The sequence below is a fragment of the Lithobates pipiens genome, unplaced genomic scaffold (genome assembly GCF_037356315.1).
Source record: "Lithobates pipiens isolate NorthernLeopardFrog02 unplaced genomic scaffold, aLitPip1_a1.2 Scaffold_19, whole genome shotgun sequence".
NCBI classification, from domain to species: Eukaryota; Metazoa; Chordata; class Amphibia; order Anura; family Ranidae; genus Lithobates; species Lithobates pipiens.
The window spans coordinates 281,526,242-281,543,471 of record NW_027507764.1 but is presented as its reverse complement, the minus strand read 5'-3'; the positions used below and the strand labels follow the sequence as shown (position 1 = coordinate 281,543,471).

Here is a 17,230-nt window from a genome sequence, read left to right as displayed (position 1 = left end):
TCGACCTATATCCCTCCTTTGTTCTGACGCTAAAATATTAGCTAAAGTGTTGGCACTCAGACTGAATAAAATTATTTCGAGACTCGTGCATCCCGATCAAATGGGATTTATCCCCGGTAGGTCCACTAGCATGAATGTTAGGAGGCTTTACCTAAATCTACAGTTGCCAACGGAAAACGAGGGTAAAAGAGCAATTATGGCGCTAGATGTGGGTAAAGCCTTCGATAGCCTAGAATGGGGATATATATGGCGAACACTGGGCACATTTGGGTTTGGCCCCAAGTTTATTGCTTGGGTACAAACCCTATATAATGGTCCTAGTGCGCGAATAAGGATTAATGATGAGTACTCAGATAGGTTTTCTCTGGAGAGGGGAACAAGACAGGGGTGCCCACTGTCACCCCTGATTTTCGCTCTTGCTATGGAGCCATTAGCCATCGCAATACGATCAAATATAAATATGGTAGGCTTCCAGAGAAAGAGGGGGGAGGAGAAAATAGCTCTGTACGCAGGCGATATCCTCCTCTTCTTGGGGGACACGGAGCAGACCCTTAGACAGGGGATGACTATACTTGCCGATTTTGGTAATCTTACTGGATTGGTTATAAATTGGGAAAAGTCAGCCCTAATGCCAGTAGATTCAATAGTGAATTGAAACATGCTGGCAGCCCCGCAGCTAGAAGTGGTCGATCAAATAAAATACTTAGGGATACTTATTAAAAGAGACCCTGAAAAATATATTGGTGATAATATACTCCCACTAATAACTAAATTTAGAACTAAGATTGAAATATGGAAGAAGCTCCCACTATCAGTTGCGGGAAGATGTAACCTGATCAAAATGGTGTGGCTGCCCCAGATGCTGTACTTACTGCATAACTCCCCGGTATGGGTTGATAAAAAGTGGTTTAAGAAAATAGAAGAATTATTTAGAGAACTCATATGGAAAGGTCGAGTGTCAAGGATTAGCCTCCAGACCTTACAACTACCAACTAGGAAAGGAGGAATGGCAGTACCTCATCCACGGAGCTATTTTTTAGCAGCTCAATTACAGCATCTGGGGATAAGTAAAGGTAGGATCGGAGGAACAAATAAGGCATTGATGATAGCAGAGTCCCCTCACAATACAATTGTGGAAGCTCTGGAGGCAAACTCATTTCAATATAGGATACCGACGATAAAAATGGTTTTAAAAGTCTGGAAGGCAGTAAAGGCAATAAAAGGCCTGGGAGGCCTGACTAAACATACCCCATTATGGAACAATTTAAACTTGCCAGAAATGGAATTGATTGGTAGATATAGACCATGGGAGATAAAGGGGATTGATAAACTGGCCCAATTATACGAAGGAAGTATATTGAAAACATTTAATGCACTGAGGGTGGAGTTTGACATACAAAAAGCATTCATTCTATAAATATTTGCAGATCCGACATGCGCTGGATAAACAATTTAATAAACAAGGCCCAGTGTGGAATAACTCCCCTTTTTATGACAGATTGAACGCGCAAGAAAAGGCAGGGGGAACCATAGCAGAAATATACCCATACATAACTGAAGGGAATATAGAAAACCCAGAGAAACTTAAGTGTAGAGGGAAATGGGAGGAGCAATTTGGGGTATTTTCAGATGAGCAATGGAGGAAGTTATTAGAGGCAGGACATTCTATCTCAATCTTGCCTGCACAGAAGGTTTCTCACTTGATGCTGTTGCATAGATCATACTATACCCCCAAGAGACTGTTTGGCTTCGGGAAAAGAGAGGATGATAAGTGTCCAAGATGTCAAGATACTGGGGACCTAGCGCACATGTTCTGGAGATGTCCCAGACTATTTCGATACTGGTCAGAAATTATCCACACTCTGAAAGAAACGTTTGGAGTGGGAGTAGGGAGAGATCCCAGACTATGTGTGCTGGGATTGGCTGAGGGAATAGGGGGCTCATCCTGTACAACTAAAGCAATACTGAGGTGTATGTTTCAGGCAAGAAAGCTTATAGCACAGAGGTGGCAGGCAGAGAGCCCCCCCTCGGCAAGAGATTGGACGAGGTTAATAACAGAAACAATATGGAAGGAGAGGACAGTGTATATAAAAAGAGGAAACCTGAAGGAATTTGAAAAAATATGGAAGCCTTGGATGGACAGGATAGGATATTCAATGTAGGGGGAGGGAGGTGGAGAGAGAGGGGGACGGAGGGAGGGAACATTTCGTTTGTGTTTTTTTTTTTTTTGTCTTGTTTTGTTTTGTTTTTTGTTTTTGCCTGAAGGGAAATAATGCTGTGAAGTCAGATAATCGTTAAAATTATGAAGGATTGACTGTACCCTTGACGATCTAATGGTTTCTTTTTTTTATATATGTTTAAAATTTTGATATAATATGATATAAAGATTGTATTTATGAAGAAAATGAATAAAGAATACTTAAAGGAAAAAAAAAAAATATAGGGTTGAGTGAGGTACAGTCTGCTAATCCTTCAGAACTGGTATAGGTCCACAATATATAGGGTTGAGGTATGCTGACTGCTGCCCTATTCTGCATCAGTCCTTTATGAGTATAGGGACTGAGGTACAGTCTGCTAATCACAACCTACTTGTTCCACAAAGGTCCTTCTAAGGACTGGTAAGGTATAGCGTACTACAGTATATAGGGTTGAGTGAGGTACAGTCTGCTAATCCTTAAGTACTGGTATAGGTCCACAATATATAGGGTTGAGGTGCACTACTGCTGACTGCTGCCCAATTCTGCAGCAGTCCTTTATCAGTATAGGGACTGAGGTACAGTCTGCTAATTACAACCTACTAGTTCCACAAAGGTCCTTATAAGGGCTGGTAAGGTATAGCGTACTACAGTATATAGGGTTGGGTGAGGTACAGTCTACTAATCACAACCTAAAAAGCACACCGTACTATATGCCCGTACCCTCCTGTTTGAAGAGGTTGAGCGGTGTCATATTTTTGGGGCCCAGCAGCAAGTTGCTGGTATCAGTGCTGCTGTTAGTGCTCTCTATCTCGGTGCTGGTGTCAGTGCACTCTATCACGGTGCAGGTGTCAGTGCTGTATATCACGGTGCTGGTGCTCATCTCCTGCACCCTCCTCTTTGCCTACCCTGACCTTCCCTCGCCTCCATTGCCTCAAGAGTCCTGAATTGTCAGAATTTCACATATAAAAAAAAGACTGCTTGTAGTTGTCGATCCCAGATTCACCTCATACATGTGTTATGTCACGGTGCTGGTGTCAGATCACTCTATCACGGTGCAGGTGTCAGTGCTCTATATCACGGTGCTGGTGCTGGTGATCATCTCCTGCACCCTCTTCTTTGCCTACCCTGACCTTCCCTCGCCTCTAGTGTCTCAAGAGTCCTGAATTGTCAGAATTTCACATATAAAAAAAGAATGCTTGTAGTTGTCGATCCCAGATTCACCTCATACATGTGTTATGTCATTGGCCATGTGGTGGGACTATGTGTGCACAGCTAGTAATTATTTTGTGGCTGCAAATATGACCTGTAGGTTTGTAAAGTTCACCATCCCTGTGCTGACTTCCTCCTGGGGCTTTACCTCTGCTGTGCATATTATGAGGGGCTCCCACCATCCCTGTGCTATGCTCATTATGAGGGGCTCCCACCCTCCCTGTGCTATGCACATTATGAGGGCTCCCACCATCCCTGTGCTATGCTGACTTCCTCTTGGGGCTGCTTATTATGAGGGGCCCCCACCATCCCTGTGCTATGCTGACTTCCTCCTGGGGCTGTACCTCTGCTATGCATATTATGAGGAGCTCCCACCATCCCTGTGCTATGCTCATTATGAGGGGCTCCCAACTTCCCTGTGCTGTGCTGACTTCCTCCTGGGGCTGCTTATTATGAGGGGCTCCCACCATCCCTGTGCTATGCTGACTTACTCCTGGGGCTGTACCTCTGCTGTGCATATTATGAGGGGCTCCCAACTTCCCTGTGCTGTGCTGACTTCCTCCTGGGGCTGCTTATTATGAGGGATTCCCACCATCCCTGTGCTATGCTGACTTACTCCTGGGGCTGTACCTCTGCTGTGCATATTATGAGGGGCTCCCACCATCCCTGTGCTATGCACATTATGAGGGCTCCCACCATCCCTGTGCTATGCTGACTTCCTCCTGGGGCTGCTCATTATGAGGGGCTCCCACAATCCCTGTGCTGTGCTGACTTCCTCCTGGGGCTGCTTATTATGAGGGGCTCCCACCATCCCTGTGCTATGCTGACTTCCTCCTGGGGCTGTACCTCTTCTGTGCATATTATGAGGGGCTCCAACCATCCCTGTGCTATGCTCATTATGAGGGGCTCCCACCATCCCTGTGCTGTGCTGACTTCCTCCTGGGGCTGCTTATTATGAGGGGCTCCCACCATCCCTGTGCTGTGCTGACTTACTCCTGGGGCTGTACCTCTGCTGTGCATATTATGAGGGGCTCCCACCATCCCTGTGCTATGCTCATTATGAGGGGCTCCCACCATCCCTGTGCTATGCTCATTATGAGGGGCTCCCACCATCCCTGTGCTATGCTGATTTACTCCTGGGGCTGCTTACGGTGCAGGTGTCAGTGCTGTATATCACGGTGCTGGTGTCAGTGCTGTATATCACAATGCTGGTGTCAGTGCTGTATATCACAGTGCTGGTGTCAGTGCTTTATGTCACGCTGCTGATGTCAGTGCTCTCTATCACGGTGCAGGTGTCATTGCTGTATGTCACGCTGCTGAAGTCAGTGCTCTCTATCATGGTGCTGGTGTCAGATGACTCTATCACGGTGCAGGTGTCATTGCTTTATGTCACGCTGCCGATGTCAGTGCTCTCTATCACGGTGCTGGTGTCAGATGACTCTTTCACGGTGCAGGTGTCATTGCTGTATGTCACACTGCTGGTGATCATCTCCTGCACCCTCTTCTTTGCCTACCCTGACCTTCCCTCTCCTCCATTGCCTTCATGCGCTCCACAGTCCTGAATTGTCACAATTTCACATAAAAAAAGAATGCTTGTAGTTGTCGATCCCAGATTCACCTCATACATGTGTTATGTCATTGGCCATGTGGTGGGACTATGTTTGCACAGCTAGTAATTATTTTGTGGCTGCAAATTTGACCTGTAGGTTTGCAAAGTTCGCCTCCCATTGAAGTCAATGGGGCACGCCGTGAACGTTACGGTTCGCGACTATCGGTCGCGGTCCGCGTTCGCGAAAACGTCCCGTCGGAAGTTCGTCCATCACTACTAACCAGGCCCAACCCTGCTTAGCATCCGAGATCGGACAAGATCGGGCGCTTTTAGGGTGATGTGGCCGTAGGCAATCTTGCTGGCCACTCTCAACCCTCTTGACAAACGCCAAGATGGTCACCTCTGCAATCAAGCAAAAAAATAAAACAGGTCATCGACGTCAACAACATATTAAAAAAATACCCTATGGCACCTGGTATTCCCAGGCGGTTTGTAAGTTTGTAAGGCGGTTTGGGGGGTAGGTTTGGGTGGGCCTAAAAATCATATAAATCATGGCTCCTGTATATCCTGGATCAGGGATAAGGCTAGTAAGGGGGGTATCACTTGATAAATTGACCACCCAATGCCTGCAATATTGTAAGGTAGTGAACGGGCCCCTGCTTTCAGGGTAGTATGATGTTTAGTAAAGTATATAGAATTACTAGCTCCTCTATGATGATATGAGGTCTGCATTATGAAGAATAGTTCATATAAGGCATAGAGGTAAGTGCCAATATAAATGTCGCTGCAGGGCACAAGATCGGATCAGTCACTAAAATATACCAAGTGCTCCGTTCGATGTATACTTTACCGATAGGTGTCTCGGGTCCTTCTGGTCGCTCATTCGGCCGTGGTAATGTTCAGTTAGAGAGTAAAAGGCTACAACTATATGGGATCCGAGCAGGAATGGTGTCTAGTCGAGTGCATGCATTGAATGCTCTCTCGTCTGACGGGTTGGAGGCCCAGGACTGCTCCAGGTAGAAATCATGGTGGTAACGGGAGTCGGGGATATTGAAGCTAGTGTAAGTGTCTGTAGTCTTTCAAGGCAGGTGAGTAAGGGAATGGTCCATATGCACGGCAGAGGAAAGGAGAGCGGCACTAGGCAGGGTATGAAGCATGTAGGCTAATCCACCGTCGCATGGGTGTCCCGGAGCTCTCATGAGGCGACAGGTCTAGCGGTCCCTGCGTGCTCTGTGAGGTAGCGGGGCCGAAGTCGGGCTCGTCGGTGGGTGGCGGGGGAACCCCAGGTGCCGTAGGCTTTTTTTTTTAATATGTTTTTGGCGTCGACGACCTTTTTTATTTTTCTGCTTGTTTGCAGACGTGACCATCTTGCCGTTTTTCAAGAGCGTTGAGAATGTCCAGCAAGATTGCCTACGGTCACATCACCCTGAATGCACACGATCTCATCTGATCTCAGATGCTAAGCAGAGTCGGGCTTGGTTAGTACCTGAATGGGAGACCGCCTGGGAATACCAGGTGCCGTAGGCTTTTTTTTAATATGTTATTGGCGTTGACGACCTGTTTTATTTTTCTGCTTGTTTGCCGAGGTGACCATATTGGCGTTTGTCAAGAGGGTTGAGAGTGGCCAGCAAGATCGCCTACGGCCCCATCACCCGGAATATGCCTAATCTCGTCTGATCTCGGATGCTAAGCAGGGTTGGGCATGCTTTGTACCTGGATAGGAGACCGCCTGGGAATAGCAGGTGCCGTAGGCTTTTTTATAATATGTTGTTGACTTCGACGACCTGTTTTATTTAAGTGTGGCCGACAAGATTGCCTACGGCTACATCATCCTGAAAGCACCCGATTTTGTCTGATCTTGAATGCTAAGCAGGGTCAGGCCATGTTAGTACCTGAATGGGAGACCGACTGGGAATACCAGGTGCCATAGGCATTTTTTAATATGTTGTTGGAAACGGCGACCTGTTTTATTTTTCTGCTTGTTTTCTGAGGTGACCATCTTGGCGTTTGTCAAGAGGGTTTAGAGTGGCCAACAAGTTCGCATACGACCTCATCACCCTGAATGCTCCCAATCTCGTCTGATCTCGGATGCTAAGCAGGGTCGGGCCTGGTTAGTACCTGGATGGGAGACCGCCTGGGAAAACTAGGTGCCGTAGGCTTCTTTTTTAATATGTTGATGTCGATGACTTGTTTTTTTTTTTTTGCTTGTTTGCAGAGGTGACCATCTTGGCGTTTGTCAAGAGGGTTGAGAGTGGCCAGCAAGATGGCCTATGGCTACATCACCCTGAATGCACCCAATCTCGTCTGATCTTGGATGCTAAGCAGGATCAGGCCTGGTTAGTACCTGGATGGGAGACTGCCTGGGAATACCAGGTGCCGTAGGCTTTTTTTTTATTTGTGCTCGGAGACTCTTATAACAATGATGAAATGGGAATGACAGATACTGAAAGAAAGTGACCTGAAGTTGTGCCGTGGTCACGTGGTAAGTATGCCTAAAAGGGGGCATTCCCAAGTAGTACTAAAAAAGAAAAGGGGATAAAAAGAAAAAGGGGGAACGGGAGGGTGGGACAACCTCCGGAAAAATCCGACAGGGCAGGGAGGAACCGAGGCCGTCTTATAACGATGAGGCTCCTCCCACAAATGACGGCGGGCCTACGTTCCGCCTCCCCACTTGTCCTCAGAGACTCTTATAACAATGATGAAATGGGAATGACAGCTACTGAAAGAAAGTGACCTGAAGGTGTGCTGTGGTCACATGGTCAGTATGCCTAAAAGGGGGCAAAAAGTACAACAGACAGAGAGATGAAAATACAAAGTTTATTCAACCTGAACCAATCAATCATTCGAATGACTGTTACCGGCTCCGGGATGTACCTGGCATAGCATTAAGACCTCTACCTACCCAATCTCTTATTGATATGCACGGGGACCCCCTGACGTGAAGCTGCAGAGGCTGCCCCGATCCTAAAGGAGTGACCCGAGTAGGACTTGGGGTTGAGCCCCAAATTCCCCAAAAGTGTGCGGCAGTATTTGATGAAAAGTGATGATGTGAGCGGGGCCCCGTTAAAGGGCAAAAGAGGACCATCCCTGGGTTGTCCTGCCAACTGGAGCAACAACAGATCAAAAACCATGACCGGGCACCAACTAGAATTGATCCTAAAAAACCTGATATCTGTGCCGGACCCAATCTGTTGCATCTTGCAAACCTCTAAATGTAATAAAAAATTATCAGGCTACCTAACTAATTGATTAATGATCAGAGTGTGGCAGAGTGCCCCCTTATACATACACTATATTGTCAAAAGTATTGGGACACCTGAATTTACACATGAACACACACGAACTTTAATGGTGTATAGAATACAGGGATTAAGAGCAAGCAATAAACAAAACAGAAGCAGAAAAATAAAACAGGTCGTCGATGCCAACAACATATTAAAAAAATCCCACGGCACCTGGTTTTCTCCGGCAGTCTCCCATCCAGGTACTAACCAGGCCCGTCCCTGCTTAGCATCCGAGATCAGACGAGATAGGTGCGCGATAGGGCACATTCAGGGTGATGTAGCTGTAGGCCATCTTGCTGGTCACTCTAAACCCTCTTGACAAATGCCAAGATGGCCACCTTGGCAAACAAGCAGAAAAATAAAACAAGTCGTCGATGCCAACAACATATTAAAAAAAAGCATACGGCACCTTGTATTCCCAGGTGGTGTCCTATCCAGGTACTAACCAGGCCCGACCCTGCTTAGCATCCGAAATCAGATGGTATCGGGCGCATTCAGGGTGATGTGGCCGTAGGGGATCTTGCTGGCCACTCTCAACCCTCTTGACAAATGCCAAGATGGTCCCCTCGGCAAACAAGCAAAAAAGAAACAGGTCGTCGACGCCACCAACATATAACAAAAAGCCTACGGCACCTGGTATTCCCAGGAGGTCTCCTATCCGTGTACTAACCAAGCCCAACCCTGCTTAGCATTAAAATTCTGACAAGATCAAGTGCATTCAGGGTGATGTCGCCGTAAGCAACCTTGCTGGCCTCTCTCAACCCTCTTGACAAACGCCAAGATGATCACCTCGGCAAACAAGCAGGAAAATAAAACAAGTGGTGGACGTCAACAACATATAAAAAAAAGCCTACGGCACCTGGTATTCCCAAGCGGTCTCCCATCCAGGTACTAACCAGGCCCGACCCTGCTTAGCATCCGAGAGCAGATGGTATCGGGGGCATTCAGGGTGATGTGGCCATAGGGGATCTTGCTGGCCACTCTCAACCCTTTTGAAAAACGCCAAGATGGTCACCTCGGCTAACAAGCAGAAAAATAAAACAGGTCGTCAATGCCAACAACATATAACAAAAAGCCTACGGCACCTGGTATTCCCAGGAGGCCTCCTATCCGTGTACTAACCAAGCCCAACCCTGCTTAGCATCCGAGATCAGACGAGATCAGGCGCAATCAGGGTGATGTGGTCGTAGGCAATCTTGCTGGCCACTCTCAACCCTCTTGACAAACGCCAAGATGGTCACCTAGGCAAACAAGCAAAAAAATTTAACAGGTCATCGACGCCAAAAACATATTAAAAAAAGCCTACAGCACCTGCTATTCCAAGGCGGTCTCCCATCCAGGTACTAACCAGGCCCGACCCTGCTTACTATCCCAGATCAGATGAGATTGGGAACATTCAGGGTGATGTGGCCGTAGGGGATCTTGCTGGGCACTCTCAACCCTCTTGACAAACGCCAAGATGGTCACCTCTGCAAACAAGCAGAAAAATTAGAGTTACGCTTACCGGTAACGTCTTTTGCAGTAGTCTTTCAGGACAGCCACTATGAGAGATAGACTCCTCCTCTTCCTTTGGAAACACTGCGCCAGCCCATAAATTCTTACTTCCCCTGCCGGACCTCAGTTTATATCGAGATTACCTCCGGCCAGCTGGGGAGACACAAGAACACATTAATAACATATTTATCAAATACCATTATCTTGCTGCGCTCTGGTCTTTTGTAAGACTCCCCCCAATTTTCGGGTGGGAACTAGGGCTGTCCTGAAAGACTACTGGAAAAGACGTTACCGGTAAGCGTAACTCTAATTTTCCCTAATCGTCTTTCAGGACAGCCACTATGAGAGGATAAACGAGCACTTACCAGTTAGGGTGGGACTACAGCTTGCAAAACCTTTCGCCCAAAGGTCTGCTCACCTGCCAACACCAGATCCACTCTGTAGTGTTTTACGAAAGTGGAGTAGCTGGACTCTGCAAATCTGCTCTGGCGTTGCTCCCGCTCTTTCTGCCTGGGAGGCTGCCATAGCTCTAGTAGAGTGTGCTTTAATACCCACTGGGATTTCTTTCCCTGCAACTGAATAAGCCTGCTCGATGGCTACTCTACATCTAGCAATAGTGCGTCGGGACGCTTTACAACCTTTTCTGGCCCTGGAAAACAAAACAAATAAGGAGTCTGACCTTCTGAATGTCTTGGTCAGTTCTAAATAGTGTAGGATACATCTCCTAACATCCAAATAATGAAATTTTAGTTCCTTCTCGCCGGAGGGATTGGGACAAAAAGAGGGCAAAACTATTTCCTGGCTTCTATGAAAGCTGGATGCCACTTTCGGCAAAAAGGCCGGATCGGTCTTTAAAACTATCCGGTCCGGAAAAATAACGCAAAAGGGAGCCCAAGTAAAGAGATCCCTCTGGTGGTGGAGGAAAGTGACGAATCTGTCGCAAGGGCGTCTGTGGCTCATCCCGGTTTCTCGGGTAGTGACCACAGATGCAAGTGGAAAAGGCTGGGGGGCACATTTGGGTTCCCTTCTAGCCCAGGGCACTTGGGAGGATGGCGAGTTGACTCGATCGTCCAATTGGAAAGAATTAAGGGCAGTGGGACTAGCCCTCAGATTCTTCAAAAAAGAGCTCCGGGGTCACCACATTCAGGTGCAGTCGGACAGCTCCTCCGTAGTTCCTGGTTCCTTTGCACAGTGTCTCCCCGCCGGAGGAAACACTAATAACTGAGGTCCGGCAGGGGAAGTAAGAATTTATGGGCTGGCGCAGTGTTTCCAGAGGAAGAGGAGGAGTCTATCTCTCATAGTGGCTGTCCTGAAAGACGATTAGGGAAAACAAAACATGTAGTCGACGCCAACAACATATTAAAAAAAGCCTATGGCACCTGGTATTCCCAGGCGGTGTCCCATCCATGTACTAACCAGGCCCGACCCTGCTTAGCATCCGAGATCAGAGGAGATCGGGTGCATTTAGGGTGACGTGGCCTTAGGGGATCTTGCTGGTCACTCTCAACCCTCTTGAGAAATGCTAAGATGGTTACCTCGGCAAACAAGCAAAAAAGAAACAGGTCGTCGATGCCACCAACATATTAAAAAAGCCTACGGCACCTGGTATTCCCAGGTGGTGTCCTATCCAGGTACTATCCAGGCCAGACCCTGCTTAGCATCTGAAATCAGACAAGATTTCGTACATTTAGGGTGATGTGGCCGTAGGCGATCTTGCTGGCCACTCTTAACCCTCTTGACAAACGCCAAGATGGTCACCTCGGCAAACAAGCAGAAATATAAAACAGGTCGTTGACGCCAACAACATATTAAAAAAAAGCCTACGGCACCTGGTATTCCCAAGCGGTCTCCCAACAAGGTACTAACCAGGCCCAACCCTGCTTAGCATCTGAGATCAGACGAGATCGGATGCATTCAGGGTGATGTGGCCTTAGGCAAATTTGCTGGCCACTCTAAACCCTCTTGACAAATGCCAAGATGGTCACCTCGGTAAACAAGCAGAAAAATAAAACTAACTAACTAACTAACTGGAGCAACAACAGATCAAAAACCATGACCGGGCACCAACTAGAATTGATCCTAAAAAACCTGATATCTGTGCCGGACCCAATCTGTTGCATCTTACAAACCTCTAAATGTAATAAAAAATTATCAGGCTACCTAACTAATTGATTAATGATCAGAGTGTGGCAGAGTGCCCCCTTATACATACACTATATTGTCAAAAGTATTGGGACACCTGAATTTACACATGAACACACACGAACTTTAATGGTGTATAGAATACAGGGATTAAGAGCAAGCAATAAACAAAACAGAAGCAGAAAAATAAAACAGGTCGTCGATGCCAACAACATATTAAAAAAATCCCACGGCACGTGGTTTTCTCCGGCAGTCTCCCATCCAGGTACTAACCAGGCCCGTCCCTGCTTAGCATCCGAGATCAGACGAGATAGGTGCGCGATAGGGCACATTCAGGGTGATGTAGCTGTAGGCCATCTTGCTGGTCACTCTAAACCCTCTTGACAAATGCCAAGATGGCCACCTTGGCAAACAAGCAGAAAAATAAAACAAGTCGTCGATGCCAACAACATATTAAAAAAAAGCATACGGCACCTTGTATTCCCAGGTGGTGTCCTATCCAGGTACTAACCAGGCCCGACCCTGCTTAGCATCCGAAATCAGATGGTATCGGGCGCATTCAGGGTGATGTGGCCGTAGGGGATCTTGCTGGCCACTCTCAACCCTCTTGACAAATGCCAAGATGGTCCCCTCGGCAAACAAGCAAAAAAGAAACAGGTCGTCGACGCCACCAACATATAACAAAAAGCCTACGGCACCTGGTATTCCCAGGAGGTCTCCTATCCGTGTACTAACCAAGCCCAACCCTGCTTAGCATTAAAATTCTGACAAGATCAAGTGCATTCAGGGTGATGTCGCCGTAAGCAACCTTGCTGGCCTCTCTCAACCCTCTTGACAAACGCCAAGATGATCACCTCGGCAAACAAGCAGGAAAATAAAACAAGTGGTGGACGTCAACAACATATTAAAAAAAGCCTACGGCACCTGGTATTCCCAAGCGGTCTCCCATCCAGGTACTAACCAGGCCCGACCCTGCTTAGCATCCGAGAGCAGATGGTATCGGGGGCATTCAGGGTGATGTGGCCATAGGGGATCTTGCTGGCCACTCTCAACCCTTTTGAAAAACGCCAAGATGGTCACCTCGGCAAACAAGCAGAAAAATAAAACAGGTCGTCAATGCCAACAACATATAACAAAAAGCCTACGGCACCTGGTATTCCCAGGAGGCCTCCTATCCGTGTACTAACCAAGCCCAACCCTGCTTAGCATCCGAGATCAGACGAGATCAGGCGCAATCAGGGTGATGTGGTCGTAGGCAATCTTGCTGGCCACTCTCAACCCTCTTGACAAACGCCAAGATGGTCACCTAGGCAAACAAGCAAAAAAATTTAACAGGTCATCGACGCCAAAAACATATTAAAAAAAGCCTACAGCACCTGCTATTCCAAGGCGGTCTCCCATCCAGGTACTAACCAGGCCCGACCCTGCTTACTATCCCAGATCAGATGAGATTGGGAACATTCAGGGTGATGTGGCCGTAGGGGATCTTGCTGGGCACTCTCAACCCTCTTGACAAACGCCAAGATGGTCACCTCTGCAAACAAGCAGAAAAATTAGAGTTACGCTTACCGGTAACGTCTTTTCCAGTAGTCTTTCAGGACAGCCACTATGAGAGATAGACTCCTCCTCTTCCTTTGGAAACACTGCGCCAGCCCATAAATTCTTACTTCCCCTGCCGGACCTCAGTTTATATCGAGATTACCTCCGGCCAGCTGGGGAGACACAAGAACACATTAATAACATATTTATCAAATACCATTATCTTGCTGCGCTCTGGTCTTTTGTAAGACTCCCCCCAATTTTCGGGTGGGAACTAGGGCTGTCCTGAAAGACTACTGGAAAAGACGTTACCGGTAAGCGTAACTCTAATTTTCCCTAATCGTCTTTCAGGACAGCCACTATGAGAGGATAAACGAGCACTTACCAGTTAGGGTGGGACTACAGCTTGCAAAACCTTTCGCCCAAAGGTCTGCTCACCTGCCAACACCAGATCCACTCTGTAGTGTTTTACGAAAGTGGAGTAGCTGGACTCTGCAAATCTGCTCTGGCGTTTCTCCCGCTCTTTCTGCCTGGGAGGCTGCCATAGCTCTAGTAGAGTGTGCTTTAATACCCACTGGGATTTCTTTCCCTGCAACTGAATAAGCCTGCTCGATGGCTACTCTACATCTAGCAATAGTGCGTCGGGACGCTTTACAACCTTTTCTGGCCCTGGAAAACAAAACAAATAAGGAGTCTGACCTTCTGAATGTCTTGGTCAGTTCTAAATAGTGTAGGATACATCTCCTAACATCCAAATAATGAAATTTTAGTTCCTTCTCGCCGGAGGGATTGGGACAAAAAGAGGGCAAAACTATTTCCTGGCTTCTATGAAAGCTGGATGCCACTTTCGGCAAAAAGGCCGGATCGGTCTTTAAAACTATCCGGTCCAGAAAAATAAGGCAAAAGGGAGCCCAAGTAAAGAGATCCCTCTGGTGGTGGAGGAAAGTGACGAATCTGTCGCAAGGGCGTCTGTGGCTCATCCCGGTTTCTCGGGTAGTGACCACAGATGCAAGTGGAAAAGGCTGGGGGGCACATTTGGGTTCCCTTCTAGCCCAGGGCACTTGGGAGGATGGCGAGTTGACTCGATCGTCCAATTGGAAAGAATTAAGGGCAGTGGGACTAGCCCTCAGATTCTTCAAAAAAGAGCTCCGGGGTCACCACATTCAGGTGCAGTCGGACAGCTCCTCCGTAGTGGCCTATTTAAACAAGCAGGGTGGCAGGGTGGCACGAGAAGTGGAGCCCTGTTGTCTTTAGCGACAGAGATCCTGAGCTGGGCCGAGACCTACACCCTTTCGCTCTCAGCAGTTTTCCTGAGGGGAGAGAAAAACGTGGTAGCAGACTTTCTCAGCTGAAAGAGGCTGAGGGAGGGCGATTGGGTTCTCAACCAGGAGGTTTTCAATCTCATAATAAAGAGATGGGGGTCTCCAGAGGTGGACCCTTTCGCATCCAGAAACAACGCAAAAACCCCCTGTTTTTTCTCCCTAAGAAGGGGAGAGGGAGCCTTAGGTGTGGACGCCTTGAACCAGAATTGGCACTTCAGAACTTGCTATGCCTTCCCATGTCCAGCGTTGTTGCCAGCAGAAACAACGCAAAAACCCCTTGTTTTTTCTCCCTAAGAAGGGGAGAGGGAGCCTTAGGTGTGGACGCCTTGAACCAGAATTGGCACTTCAGAACTTGCTATGCCTTCCCACCTCCAGCGTTGTTGCCAGCAGTTCTGAGAAAAATGGTTTCAAATGGAAAACACATCTCTGATTCTGGTGGCACCGCATTGGCCCAAGAGAGCATGGTTCTCAATGCTAAAGCAGTTGGCGGTAGAACCTCCCCTACTCTTGCCTCCTTGGGACGATGGAGTTTCAAATGGAAAAACACATCTCTGATTCTGGTGGCACCGCATTGGCCCAAGAGAGCATGGTTCTCAATGCTAAAGCAGTTGGCGGTAGAACCTCCCCTACTCTTGCCTCTTCGGGACGATGGAGGCAAGAGCCTCCTGGCAGTTGTTACTGCTACCAGAAACACTGTCTTCAGAGTAAGTTCTCTCAGAAAACACTCTTTTAAAGGCTCAAAGGGGGGTCCAGTTAAGCTCTGTAAAACTAAAGATAAATCCCATCTGGGAAAGGACAGACCTTGGACCGGTCTCTGTCTGGACAGGGCCCTAAAGAACCTGACTACCCCTGGGTTGGCAGCCAAATGATCTTCCAAATAAACACTGAGGGCTGATACTTGACCCCTAAGGGTACTAATGGATAAGCCTTTATCTGCCCCACATTGTAAAAATTCCAAAACTGCGGAGGAGCTCCATACTGGGAAAGAGCTCTCTGCGCACCACTTGTTGAAACGTAACCAGACCTTTTCATAGATCTGGCGAGTTTCCTTTTTCCTACTGTCCAGGAGGGTAGAAACTAGTCTCTCTGAAAATCCTTTAGATTTTAATAAACCCTCCTCAGTAGCCAGGCCGTTAACTTCCACTGGCGTACTCGTGGGCAGAGGACTGGCCCCTGAGAGAGGAGATCGTCCCGAGAAGGCAAGAGTAGGGGAGGTTCTACCGCCAACTGCTTTAGCATTGAGAACCATGCTCTCTTGGGCCAATGCGGTGCCACCAGAATCAGAGATGTGTTTTCCATTTGAAACTTTCTCAGAACTGCTGGCAACAACGCTGGAGGTGGGAAGGCATAGCAAGTTCTGAAGTGCCAATTCTGGTTCAAGGCGTCCACACCTAAGGCTCCCTCTCCCCTTCTTAGGGAGAAAAAACAGGGGGTTTTTGCGTTGTTTCTGGACGCGAAAGGGTCCACCTCTGGAGACCCCCATCTCTTTATTATGAGATTGAAAACCTCCTGGTTGAGAACCCAATCGCCCTCCCTCAGCCTCTTTAAGCTGAGAAAGTCTGCTACCACGTTTTTCTCTCCCCTCAGGAAAACTGCTGAGAGCGAAAGGGTGTAGGTCTCGGCCCAGCTTAGGATCTCTGTCGCTAAAGACAACAGGGCTCCGCTTCTCGTGCCACCCTGCTTGTTTAAATAGGCCACTATGTAGGAGTTGTCCGACCGCACCTGAATGTGGTGACCCCGGAGCTCTTTTTTGAAGAATCTGAGGGCTAGTCCCACTGCCCTTAATTCTTTCCAATTGAACGATCGAGTCAACTCACCGTCCTCCCAAGTGCCCTGGGCTAGAAGGGAACCCAAATGTGCCCCCCAGCCTTTTCCACTTTCATCTGTGGTCACTACCCGAGAAACCGGGATGAGCCACAGTTGCCCTTGCGACAAATTCGTCACTTTCCTCCACCACCAGAGGGATCTCTTTACTTGGTGTGGAATATGTACTAGGGTGTCTAGAGCCTCCTGACTGTGGTCCCACACCCCTAGGATGAAGGTCTGTAGGGGACAAAAATGTAGCCCTGCCCACTGCACTGCTGGGAGGGTAGATGTAAGGAGACCCAATACTGACATCAGAACCCTTATGGAAATCAACTGGTTGCTCTGAAGAGAGGCCACCGCTCTGTCCAGCTTTTGTACCTTCTCTCTTGGTAGAAAAACTCTCAACAGTGTTGAGTCCAACAAGAAACCTAGATAGGAGATCTGTTGTGAGGGGATCAGGCTGGACTTTTCCAAGTTCAGAAGCCACCCCAGGTCTGTAAGGACCCCTTTGGTTAGATCGAGATCCTTGACCAAATGTGTTGGGGACGCTGCAAATAAAAGCAGGTCGTCCAGGTAGGCTATTATACATATCCCTTGGAGCCGAAGAAAGGCCATGGCTTCTGCCAGGACCTTGGTAAAAATGCGGGGTGCAGAGGATAGCCCGAATGGCAGGGCCTGAAACTGAAA

At 47.9% G+C, this 17,230-nt stretch overlaps 17 pseudogenes; 5 read left to right on the top strand and 12 right to left on the bottom strand.

Moving 5' to 3' along the window:
- The first annotated feature begins 6,364 nt into the window (after positions 1-6,364).
- LOC143999692 (5S ribosomal RNA) lies at positions 6,365-6,483 on the top strand (annotated as a pseudogene).
- A 108-nt stretch (positions 6,484-6,591) lies between these two features.
- Positions 6,592-6,710, top strand: LOC143998660 (5S ribosomal RNA; annotated as a pseudogene).
- A 60-nt stretch (positions 6,711-6,770) lies between these two features.
- LOC143999243 (5S ribosomal RNA) lies at positions 6,771-6,889 on the top strand (annotated as a pseudogene).
- Positions 6,890-6,996: 107 nt separating this feature from the next.
- On the top strand, positions 6,997-7,115 carry LOC143999890 (5S ribosomal RNA; annotated as a pseudogene).
- A 107-nt stretch (positions 7,116-7,222) lies between these two features.
- On the top strand, positions 7,223-7,341 carry LOC143999703 (5S ribosomal RNA; annotated as a pseudogene).
- A 1,296-nt stretch (positions 7,342-8,637) lies between these two features.
- Positions 8,638-8,756, bottom strand: LOC143998497 (5S ribosomal RNA; annotated as a pseudogene).
- A 105-nt stretch (positions 8,757-8,861) lies between these two features.
- LOC143998469 (5S ribosomal RNA) lies at positions 8,862-8,980 on the bottom strand (annotated as a pseudogene).
- Positions 8,981-9,087: 107 nt separating this feature from the next.
- LOC143999691 (5S ribosomal RNA) lies at positions 9,088-9,206 on the bottom strand (annotated as a pseudogene).
- Positions 9,207-9,313: 107 nt separating this feature from the next.
- LOC143999895 (5S ribosomal RNA) lies at positions 9,314-9,432 on the bottom strand (annotated as a pseudogene).
- Positions 9,433-9,539: 107 nt separating this feature from the next.
- LOC143999941 (5S ribosomal RNA) lies at positions 9,540-9,658 on the bottom strand (annotated as a pseudogene).
- Positions 9,659-11,101: 1,443 nt separating this feature from the next.
- Positions 11,102-11,220, bottom strand: LOC143999986 (5S ribosomal RNA; annotated as a pseudogene).
- Positions 11,221-11,551: 331 nt separating this feature from the next.
- LOC143999678 (5S ribosomal RNA) lies at positions 11,552-11,670 on the bottom strand (annotated as a pseudogene).
- Positions 11,671-12,338: 668 nt separating this feature from the next.
- LOC143998496 (5S ribosomal RNA) lies at positions 12,339-12,457 on the bottom strand (annotated as a pseudogene).
- Positions 12,458-12,562: 105 nt separating this feature from the next.
- LOC143998468 (5S ribosomal RNA) lies at positions 12,563-12,681 on the bottom strand (annotated as a pseudogene).
- A 107-nt stretch (positions 12,682-12,788) lies between these two features.
- Positions 12,789-12,907, bottom strand: LOC143999690 (5S ribosomal RNA; annotated as a pseudogene).
- Positions 12,908-13,014: 107 nt separating this feature from the next.
- Positions 13,015-13,133, bottom strand: LOC143999893 (5S ribosomal RNA; annotated as a pseudogene).
- A 107-nt stretch (positions 13,134-13,240) lies between these two features.
- LOC143999940 (5S ribosomal RNA) lies at positions 13,241-13,359 on the bottom strand (annotated as a pseudogene).
- Between the last annotated feature and the right edge of the window lie 3,871 nt (positions 13,360-17,230).